Below are 12113 nucleotides of genomic sequence, written 5' to 3' on the forward strand. Positions count from 1 at the left end.
CTTCCTAGAATTCTCCCTGATACCATTTTACCATAAGTCTTACTATCAGTCAAAGATTGACCATTGGATTCACATGAATTCTAATGATGTTTGCTTTATAGTATTCTAGTCATTGTGGATACATTGCTTCAATTCTTCTGTTTTTATATAAGCTCATACATTATTTCCCATAATTCTCTGAATTTCTAATATTCATTAAAGTAGTGATATTCCATTCCATTTATATAACCCAGTTTATATACCAGTTTTTTTTAGCTGTTTCCCAACCAACAAACATCTATTTTATTTTAAGTTTTTAATCTATCAAAAATTCTGGTACAAGTATTTGGTATGTGAGACCTTTCCCTGTATTTCTGAATTTCTTTATCAAAGAAGTTTTACTGAGCAAAGGATATTCATACTTTTCTTACAGAGTTCCAACTTGTTTTTCAGAGAATCTAGATAAACACACATGTCCACCAATATTAGTGTATTTATCTTCTCACAATGCTTCTGACAATTTCAATTTTCTATAAGCATTCTTTCCTGCTTTTTGGAAATTAAACTTCCTCCAAAATTTCCCCACTGCTGTTTTCCTCCCGCTTATTCTAGAAGCATCCCATAACTTACTTCACAGAATTCTCCAAGAGTTTTGAGTTCCAATAACCTTGTGAAAACTGGAAAGTGTTTATACCATGGTTACACAGATGCAACTGCTCTAAGTCACTTGATGATGATTATCTTTTAAATCTGTGCAGTTTTAATTTAACCCTCTTTCCTAAATCATTTGTATATGTTAAGGGCTGTTATGAAAATACAGATAATTTTTAAAGACCCTCAGAGAAGACTATTTCATAATCTGCACCTGTCCCAATCTGAGAGTATTTCAATACTCATTTCAAATGCCACTTCTTTTATGAAGATTTTCCTGATTCCCACAATCAAATGTGATCTTTCTTGATTCTAAAATTCAATAGCACTGGGTAGGATATGAAACACAGGACTTAGCTTAGTTTGTGACAGTTCCCACATGAACAAACCCTAACCATTCCATTAAAAATGAGGATAACAATGCTTCTTTAATTACAAAATGAAGATAATCACACTTATCTTGTACATGTGAAAAGCTTCATAAATTGTAAATTTTTATGCAAAAATAATTATCATTCTTTTTCCTTTTGTTAAGACCTGTAACATTTTTGCATACTTTTCTTGATTTCCTCTTAGACTGTAAGTTCTTAATGAGCAGATTTGAAGGTTCATCCTATTTTCTTATATTTTCTAAATTTTGTCATATACTGCTATTGAAAGTTCTACATAATGTTTAAGTGATTTCTCTCTTTCCAATATTTTGCAAATTAATTTTCCTAATGGTAGTTCAGAAATCTCTTCCTTTTTTAAAGGAGAGGAGAGAAAGAGGAAGAATAAAGAAGGAAAAAGGAGAAGGATAGGAAAGAAGAGGGAAAGTATAGGAAGAGGATGAAAAGAGGATGGGGAGAGGTGGGAACAAATTAGGAAAGAAAGACAAGCAGGAAGGAAGGAAGGGAAGGAAGAGAAGGAAAGAAAGGAAAGAAGGAAGGAAGGAAGGAAGGAAGGAAGGAAGGAAGGAAGGAAGAAAAGAGGGAAGGAGGGAAGGAAGGAGGGAAGGAAGGAGAGAAGGAAGGAGGGAAGGAAGGAGGGAGGAAGGAGGGAGGGAAGCAACAAAAGAAAGGATACTTTTGAACAGTTAAAGGAAAATGTCTAAGACAGAAAAAAATGTTACTTTTCAACAATAGATGTTGCATGATTCCTTCCTCCTCCTGCCTCCAAATAAGCATGTATACTTACTGTAATCACTTGGTGATAGGAAAGACAAACATAGTTCTCAAGCTGCCAATCCTTAGAATATTGGGAAGATCTACAAAGAAAGCAACTCGCAGAACTTTTCAGACTTTAGATTTCATTACATTACTTCTGGTGATTTTTACATAATGACTCTCATTATATAATTATTGGTCTAAGTATGAAATTCACTTCATCCAAAGAATGGTGGCATATTGCCCCTTTCCTTAATTCTTTAAAAAGAAATCAACCCCATTGTATGCTTCATACTTTAAAATATGATCCTTTCTTTCAACATGCCCACACAGCTTCAAATATCCTGCTTTAATGTCAACTAATTAATGGTGGAGAGCTTTACAATTAGTCAGGAATACTCAGTAACCTTCACAGCTCCCAAAAGGTCTTTAATAAGTGATAGATATGGCTAAAATGTGAATGTGGGAAAGTTGCTTTCTTTTCTTGTCTCCCCCTTCTCCTCAACCCAGATTCTTTTCACTAGTGAGGAACCACTGCAGCATGAGTACATCAGCAAAAAATCATGAAGACACCTAGGAAATAATCTGCTGTAGTTGATGAGCCATAACATTCTGAACAGCCTAGCCAGTGAAACCTGTGCTCCTTCTGACCCTGACACTTTTGCAATGCAAAGTTCTCTGGAGCATGGAAATGAAGAATTTTTCTTCTTCTTTCCCCCCCTTTTTCCTTCATAAAAATTCAACATTCGTTTCTTTGGTCCTTTTAACTAACTTCTTTGATCCTACATACGTATTAATTTACAGAAGTTCAATATTTCTCTTAGATCAATAAATCAAAGGATTGGTAGCTAGAAAAACTAGTTGAAGAAACTGAGGTCTAGAGAGAGAAAGTAGTTTGTCCAGAAACTTTTTTTTTTTTCAGTTCGGCTCTTTTCTGAAACCTTAATCTGTAATTTCACTGATGGAATATTTTCAACACAAAATAAAAAAAATCTACACTGCTATTGATGTACAGCATCTTATCACTTGATCCGTACAACTATAGCTATAAAGGAGATAATGTTTTTTTATTACTAGTATTCTCATTTTATAGGTGAGACTACTATCAAAGAATTGAAGTAAATTGCCTAACATCTCTTTTGGAACTCAATGTGATTGTTTATTCCATTACTGACTAATGATCATATTTAATTATTATTTTTTATTATTATTATTCATGTTTATATAATTCACATATTATATAAATTACTACATATGATTATATAGTTATATTATATATAATATATGTTATAATATAACATATTATATTGTATACAATTATATATAAACATATAATATATCTAAATAGTTATATGTAATAATGTATTGTATTATATGTAATACTTTGCATTATTCACCTCTGTAAAATCTTTTGTTCCAAATTTTTCTCCCTCTCTGCCATCCTCCCCCTTCCTTTGACAACAAGCAAAGTTAAACATCTGCAATTCTTCTAAACATATTCATCATGCTGCGCAAGAAAAACCAGAAAAAGGAGGAAAATACAAGAAAAAAGCAAACAAACAGCAATGATAAGAAGGTGAAAATACTATTCTTTGATACATATTCAATCTCCATATTTATCTCTGGATATAGATAGCTCTTACTATCACAAGTCTGTTGCAATCACCTTGAATCACCTCATTGATAAAAAGAGCCAAGCCTATCACAGGTGATCATTACATAATGTTACTACTATGAACTCTGTTTTCTTGGTTCTGCTCACTTCAGTTAGCATTAGTTCATGTAGATCTTTCCAGGATTTTCTGAAATCAGCCTGCTCACCCTTTCTTATAGAACAATACTATTCCATTATATTCATATTCCATAACTTATTCAGCCATTCCATAACTAATGGGCATGCATTCAATTTCTACTTCCTTGATATTATAAAAAAGGCTGCTACAAGCATTTTTTCCCATGTGGGTCCTTTTCCTTCTTTTATGATCTTTTTGGGTTATAGACCCAGTAGAGACACTACTGGATTAAAGAGTTTGCAATTTGATAGCCCTTTGGGCATAGCTCCAGATTGCTCTTCAGAATGTTTGGATCATTTCACAACTTCACCAACAATATATCAGTGTCCCAGTTTTTCCACATCCCTTCCAACATTTATCATTATCTTCTTTTGTCATCTTAGTCAATCTGAGAGTTGGGTAGTTGTACCTCAGAGTTGTCTTAACTTGCATTTCTCTAATCAATAATGATGTAGAGCATTTTTCCATACAATTTCCCAACTTTTTAACATCATAAGTACACAAAGTAGAATCGCATTTTAAAAATATTGAAATAATAGTGACTTCTTTGTTGTTTCTCATCAAGTAAGAATTCATTAACTGCTCTAAGGATAGCAGAATGAAGCAACAACACTAATAAAAGTCCCTTCCCCCAAATCTTTCATGCCCTCATTTGGAATAAACAAAATTGCTAGCCATTTACATTATTCTATAAGGGCCTTACTGGACATCTGAACTGAGTTTAAATATTATGTATTCAGAGGGCTAATATATTAGCTTAAAAAGATGGGGGGAGAGGGGTAGTAATAATAGGAATTGGTTCAGCTGATTAGCTCATTAATATCTATTGTTGCTAACAAAAGTCATGGCCCATTAGGAATGAAACCAGTGCTGTTTTAATATACAGAACTAAAATAAATCTCATAGATTGACTACTAAGACTTTGTGATAAAACATGACTATCATTTTTCAATGACAGCTATGTTAATTTAAAAGGAGATTGACTAATTTAGTTCTGGACCTCAAGAAATAGAAATATACTTGCTACCATCTCTAAGTTAATAAGAACATAAATTGATAACATCAAAACCACACACAAAACATTTACTCATATGAAAAATATATAAGAGGACAAGTTGTCCGTCTCACTTCTACCTTGATCTAATTCAATAATATAAACAGGAAAATTATAATCCATTGAATCAAGCCTATCTAGATCTTGGATTTATTTCACATGGCTCAGATGATTAGTGGGATCCTGATTTTATATTGAAGAGATAGATAAATTTTTTTTCTAAATTCACCAATTAAAAATGATAAAACCCTGGGCATTTTTATATTAATTCACTTATCAGAAATAGGTCAAAAAAGTATAAACACAGGAATTGGTAGGATTTTTTTTTGAGAAGAATGAGGACATTTATATATTCTTCTATTATAACTTCAATATGTCCTTCTTCTTCCCTAGATAATACAATGGATAGAGTTGGGTCTGGAGTCAGAAAGACAAAGTTCAAATACAATCTCTAACAATTACTAGTTATATGATCCTGAGTAAGTCATTTAACTTCTGTTTGTCTCAGTTTCCTCAACTATAAAATTGGGATAATAATAGTACCTACTTTATAGGATTGTTGTAAAGATTGAATGAGATAATATTTATAAGGCAATTCCCACAGTGTCTGTCATAAAAGATTTTTATTAAACCTTTGTTCCCTTTTTCCTTTTCCCTTCCCTTTGTTCTTTCTTTCCTCCCACCCTCCTTCCTTCCTTCCTTCCTTCCTTCCTTCCTTCCTTCCTTCCTTCCTTCCTTCCTTTCTTCTTTCTTTCCTTCCTTCCTTCCTTCCTTCCTTCCTTCCTTCCTTCCTTCCTTCCTTCCTTCCTTCCTTCCTTCCTTCCTTCCTTCCTTCCTTCCTTCCTTCCTTCCTTCCTTTCTTCCTTCCTTGTCACTTTGTCTAACTAGTCTATATTAGAAGCAAATGAGGTAAAAGGAATGATAAATGACATTGTATATCATGGAGCTATCTTCATGTGATGTAATTTTTGAAAAAGAAGTGGTGAGTTTTATGGACAGCATCAAGATGAGAATGAAAAAAAAAAGGCATTGTATTGGACATTTGCAATAGACAACACAGCTGGAAGAAAAAGATGAATAATAAGTTTGGGAAATTGGTCTTAAATCTGGCATGAAGGCATAATACAGCAGTGACAGGCAACTTTAACAACACAGAAATCTTACAGAATTATATCGTTTTACTATGGAACAGCTAAGAAATACAAAACTTACCTTAATGATAATTTTATTCTCAAAAAGATAAAGGAAGCAATGACAGAAACTATTTATTTTGGATATGAGTCTATCAAATAACAAGATGTTAATTGCCATAAGTAGAAAGGGCAGAAACTTTTGAAGGAAATAATTATTTCATCTTAACATTCTGAAAGGGAAGGAGATATTTTAGCTGACATATACCTTTAATGTTAATAGAATAGATTTCCTTAAAAAAAGATAGGCAGGATTCCAAAATGACTTAACATCTACAATAAATAATTGATATCCTAACAATCTTCAAAGATGTATTGATGTCATGTAATTCCTTTACAAAATAGGAAAAAAAAAATTCTCTTATTGAACTGGAAGGGGAGCCTGGCCATTGACTAGACAAAGATTGGCTAGAGCAATCTGCAAAATCTTTGAGACAGTTTGGAGATTAAACAGCCTAATCTTAAAGAATGATTGGTTAAAGAACAAATAACAGAAACGACCAATAATTTCATTTAAGAGAATGACAATAATGAGACAACATACTAAAATTTATGGTATACAGCGAAAGCAGTAATCAAAGCAAAATTTATGTCTCTAAATACTTGTCTCAATAAAGTAGAGAAAAAGGAGATTAATGAATTGGCTACGCAATTTTTTAATATAAAAAAAAACTAAGAATCTCCAGTTAAACACTTAATTAGAAATCCTAACAATTAAAGATGAGATTAATAAAATTGAGTGTAAATACACTGAATTAATAAATAAAACTAAAAGCTATTTTTTGGGGGAAATCATAAAATAGATAAATCATTGGTTAATTTGATTTTTAAGAAGAGTCTGAAAGCTAAAGTCATTTTGACAGAAATGTAGTATAGTTAAAGTCATGTTTGAACTGACTTAGGAAAGCCTATTGTTAAATGTTCATCATGAGCATTTACACCTTGAAAATTGTCAAGCCTACAATTCTTGGTTTGGTTTGTTGTCCTATTGATAGTCCTGACTTAAGTAATTGATAGAAAAATGGTAACAATGTAGATTAGACATATGATTATATTATATGGACTCTTTCCCCCTGCCCAAGATCTGATTGTTAAACATATACCACCACACTACTGAGATTACCTCTACCAGAGGTAGACCTCTACCAGAGGGCTGTAGGGAGAAGTTCAGTTTTCCTTTTGCAGTTAAGACTTTTTGCATAGGAGTTAATTGGTCAGTAGAACACATTACACTCAATAGTCAAGATATTTAAGACACAATAACAAATTCAGCAGAGAGAGACACATATGCTTCTCCATAGAAATATTTTTGTTGTTTATTTTCAATTTTTTTTTTTTTTTTTGCTGAGGCAATTGGGGTTAAGTGACTTGTCCAGGATCCCACAGCTTTATTAATTAATTAATTTATTTATTTATTAAGGGTCTGAGGAGGTCCTCCTGAGTTCAGATCCGGCACTCTATCCACTTCACCACCTTGCTGCCCCAATCTTCCACTTTCTAAAAGGACCAATGACATCACAAGTGACATCTTGACTTTCATGTGAGTTAGATCTAAGTAAGACAGAGTTGCATAAAGTCATTAGCTTCCCTCAGTCTTCCAGAGTTATCAAAATGCAGTGGTGAGACACAGGTCGGGAGGACTGGCAAAGACCCAGCATACAGCGGATGATCTTGAATCCTCAGTAGCTAACCAAGCTCTAAGTGCTCCACAACGCCTGCTTTGGCTGCCTTTGTGACCACTGGAACAAATAGTTCTTGCATACCCGTTCCGTGAGGGCACAGACTTCACATCTGCGGTGTCTGCCCATCTAACTCGCCGAGGTTTGAGATCTGTTGTTTCCCTCAATCTTGTTTAACTGTTTGCCGAGACAGTTTTACCACAGTGTGCTCCTCAGAGCCCCAGGTGAGACAACAAAGGTGGATGAGCAGCCCTGAAAAGAGCTTGGAAAGCCCTTGTGCTGAAGTCCCTCTGAACACCCCTACACGCTGCAGAGTAAAAGAGCTTTCCATGAAAACTGCAGCTTCATAGCGTGTGATCTCTGATAGCAGGGAAGCTGATAGAGCAACTGTGGATTCCAGAGAGAATAAGCCCTGACTCCAACGAGTCCAACTGAGAATTCAATTTTTTTTTTTTCCGGTCAGGGAGTTCTCTCAGAGATGAGAAGAGAAAGGACTTCGGGCCACTAAATATGAGAGGCTTGAATTGCAGTGGTCATATAAATATCTTTTACTCCAAGTCTGTGGTAATTTTTTCCACAAGAACTGCATGTGTCCATATGTGCCAAGTTGATAGAGAAACTGTTTTGTACCTAGGCCACTTTAATAAGTATTTTACTTTAATCAAATTGTGCCTACTGGCTATTAAAGGGAGGTGAAGAAATATGCTAATCTCCACTCCCTGTACAAGTTAAGCTAGTTTTTCCTTAAAAGGTTTCTAAGACATCTTTGAAACTCGTTTGGTCAAGAGACTACAGACTCAAAATGTTATCACTTCCTGATCATTTGAGTACAAAATCGTCTTTAGGAGCTTCAGAAGTGCTCTAATAATTGATGGATCAGAATGGACAAGTTAGGCAAGGGAAATTCACTGAACAAATTCAACTCAACAGGGCCTTAGTGCATATCATTGCTGAATATTCTTCTGCTATATCTAAGTGAAGCTTTTTAAAAATCATATTTGTCTGTTCTTACTGCACAATAAAATTCTATCAGATCTATCTATCACTATTTATTTAGCCATTCCCCAATCCCTCTTTAATGTTACAAAGGAGGATTCAATTTTTGGTTGAGAAGGGAGACAAGACTAGGTATAGTTAGAAATGATTGTGATATAAAAAAATAAAAGCTATGAATGAAAGATATGAAAGAACAAGAAGCAAGAGCAGGTAACTGACAATGAATATTAAGAAGTACCATAATTCTCTGAGAAAGATGCGAAGAATGCTAAAGGCTCATACCAGGCTGTTTGTAATAAATTGTATAGTCAATATATTTTATGCTTATTCTCAGGACAAGAATAAGATCAGAGACAGAAATCTGCTTGAGGAGATTGGAATAATGTCACATAAACAATAACAAGCAAATTTGCTATGGTGGTATATTAGGGGAATCTTATATACATAATTCCACTTGGATTTCAAAAAGACTTTAAAAATTACTCATAATATCATAATGGACAAGATGAAGCATTCAAGATTCTAGTACTGATGGCTAGATTCAGAACTGATTGAATAATTAAAACTCCAAAGAATGATTATCTTAAAAAAATAACTATTTTTAATATACTTTGTTTTTTATCATTACAATATTGTTTGATATTATATCCTTTCTACTCCCAAAATAATTTGTTATAATAAAAAATTAACAGAAACAATAAAAAAGACTTGAAGAACAGAAATCTGTCAAAATCAACTAATACAATTAGAAAAATCCTGATGAATACAAAATTTCATATCCATAGAATCTCCACCTACATTCCCCATAGTCATCGTTTTTTTAATTAAAGTTTTTTATTTTCAAAACATATGTATGGATAATTTTCAACATTCACCCTTGCAAAACCTTGTGTTCCAAAGTTCTTCCTCCCTTCACCTCGCCTCTTCCCTAGATGGCAAGTAATCCAATATATGTTAAACATATGCAATTCTTTTATACATATTTTCGTAATTATCATGCTGTACAAGAAAAATTAGATCAAAAAGCAAAAAAATGAGAAAGAAAATAAAATACAAGCAAACAACAACAAAAAGCGTGAAAATACTAGGTTGTGATTCACACTCAGCTCCCACAGTTCTCTCCCTAAGTGTAGATGGCTCTCTTCATCATAAGATCATTGGAACTGGTCTGAATCATTTCATTGTTGAAGAGAGCCACTTCCATCAGAATTGATCATTATATAATCTTGTTGTTGCCATGTATAATGATATCCTGGTTCTGCTCATTTCACTTAGCATCAGTTCATGGAAGTTTCTCCAAGCCTCTCTGTATTCATCCTACTGGTCATTTCTTACAGAACAATAATATTCCATAACATTCATATACCAAAATTTATTCAGCCATTCTCCAACTGATGGACATCCACTCAGTTTCCAAATTTCTTGCCACGACAAAAAGGACTGACACAAACTTTTTGCACATGTGGATTTCTTTCCCTCTTTGGGATATAAGCCCAGTAGAAACACTGCTGGATCAAAGGCACGCACAATTTGATAGCCATTTGGACATAGTTCCAAATTGCTCTCCAGAATGGTTGAATCAGTTCACAACTCCACTAGCAAGGTCCAAGAAGGATTATCAATGGATCAATGTCAATTTGAAACAAGGTTTCTAGGGAAGTACCATAGAGTCCTGTCCTTAATCTATTTTTCAATATTTTTATCAATAACTTTGATAAAGAAAAATTCTTCTCATGTTTGTAGAAGATACAGATGGGAACCATAGTATGTTTGAAATAAAAATGGAGAAGCCAAAGGTTTTTTAGTAAGCTTTAATAGTAGGCTGACCCTAGAAAAATGAAATTTCATTAGGACAAATTCCATGTTCTTAAATGTTTGGGTTCCCTTGAAATCAGTTGCTTAAGGGTGGTAGAAATATGACATGTTCATGTGAAAAGGACTTGGATTGATTTTTTGTTTGTTTTTTTAGAAGATTCATCTGTCAACAGTGAGACAATCATCAAAAATTATTCTTGAATGAAATAATATAAGTATGACTTTCAAGATGATAAGAAATTCAAGTAAGCAAAGTCATTCAAAGGTTAAGGATAGAAGTAGCAACAATAATACAATATGTAGCCTTTATTTATTTCATTAAGATTTGTAAAATGCTTTAAAATATTATTTAAATTTTTACAGCATTCTTGGGAGGAAGATGTTATAATTATTCTCATTTTACAAATGAGGCAACTGAAACAGGAAGAAAATGACTTGCTCAGAGTCATACAGCTAGCATTAAGGGTCAGGTTTCAACTCTCAGATTTTTCATTTTCCAACTCTTGTCTTCTCCTTACTGTGCCACAAGAAGCTAAGATAAAAATGGAACAATTATGAAAAAAATAAAAAATGGAAAAGAATGACAGATATTACAGTAAATTGTTTTCTCCATTAAGGACAGTAGATTCACCACATTTGAATCCTTAAAAGCTAAGAGCACAATTTTTATGATGAGAAGAAGTCTGGGAGAAACAAGCAGATTGGATCGAGTAAACATATTGCTGGAAGCAAAACAATTGTGAAGAAATAATATCCAAAGCACCTGAAGGTGGGGAATATATCACATCTATTGAAGCACCTATCTTTTCTTCATGAAGTCAAGGCACCTGGTCCAAATGAAATATTGTCAAGTCTGAAATAGTATATGTGACTGCTGAGCTATTATCAGTGATATTTGAAAGATCATGGCATCCATAAACAAGAAAAAAAATCACAAAGAGTAAGGAATAAAGAGTCTCACAGGAGATAAAGGAACAATTTTGATTATGTAAAATTTAAAAGACATTCCATATTCAAAATAACTGCAGTAAAGTTAGAAGGAAATAGATAATTAGGAAACTTTTCAATGTTTCATTAACAAATTTTAGATAAATATATATCTACATAAATATGTATACAAATGCACATATATGTACATGTGTGTATACATATTTATATGCACATTTCATTCATATACACACACACACAAACACACATACTTTAAACATTATATATAATACCATTTACCATAATAAAAAACTAGAAACTAGGGAAATACCCACCAACTGTTGTTGTTCATTTCTTATTTTTGAAGAGGACCAAAGCTATCTTGACTGTGATGTCTTAACATGGGCATGAATTGATATTAAGTGAGATAGAACTACACAAAGTTGTCAGCTTCACTCTCTCTTCCAAAACCATCAAAATCCAGTGGCAAAAGCCAAGGAAACAGTAGACGAAATTTGGCCTTGCTAAATGAAGGTCATTTTACAGGCTCTAGTTTCTCTAAAACAATGTTCATTCAATGACCAGGGCTAGATAAAAACTGAGACAGAAGATGGTTTAATTTGCCATCACAAAATATCTGTCTGGCAGGAAAACATCCTCAAAGTTTCCTACCAGAACAAAAAACAATTATTATTTAAACAAGATCTAGGTTTTTTAAATCTCTTATGATGTTCTTGTAGAAAAGATAGAAAATTGGTTTTAGATGATTGTGTTGTTTGAGTCCTGAGTTGTGTGAATTAAACTGAATCAAGCCTAAAAAAGGGATTGATGTTCATATAGCTTAAAGTCTCTAATGGAGTTTCTCAAGATTCTCTGCTTGACCT

Source organism: Antechinus flavipes, chromosome 3, assembly GCF_016432865.1.
Source record: "Antechinus flavipes isolate AdamAnt ecotype Samford, QLD, Australia chromosome 3, AdamAnt_v2, whole genome shotgun sequence".
Lineage (NCBI taxonomy): Eukaryota > Metazoa > Chordata > Mammalia > Dasyuromorphia > Dasyuridae > Antechinus > Antechinus flavipes.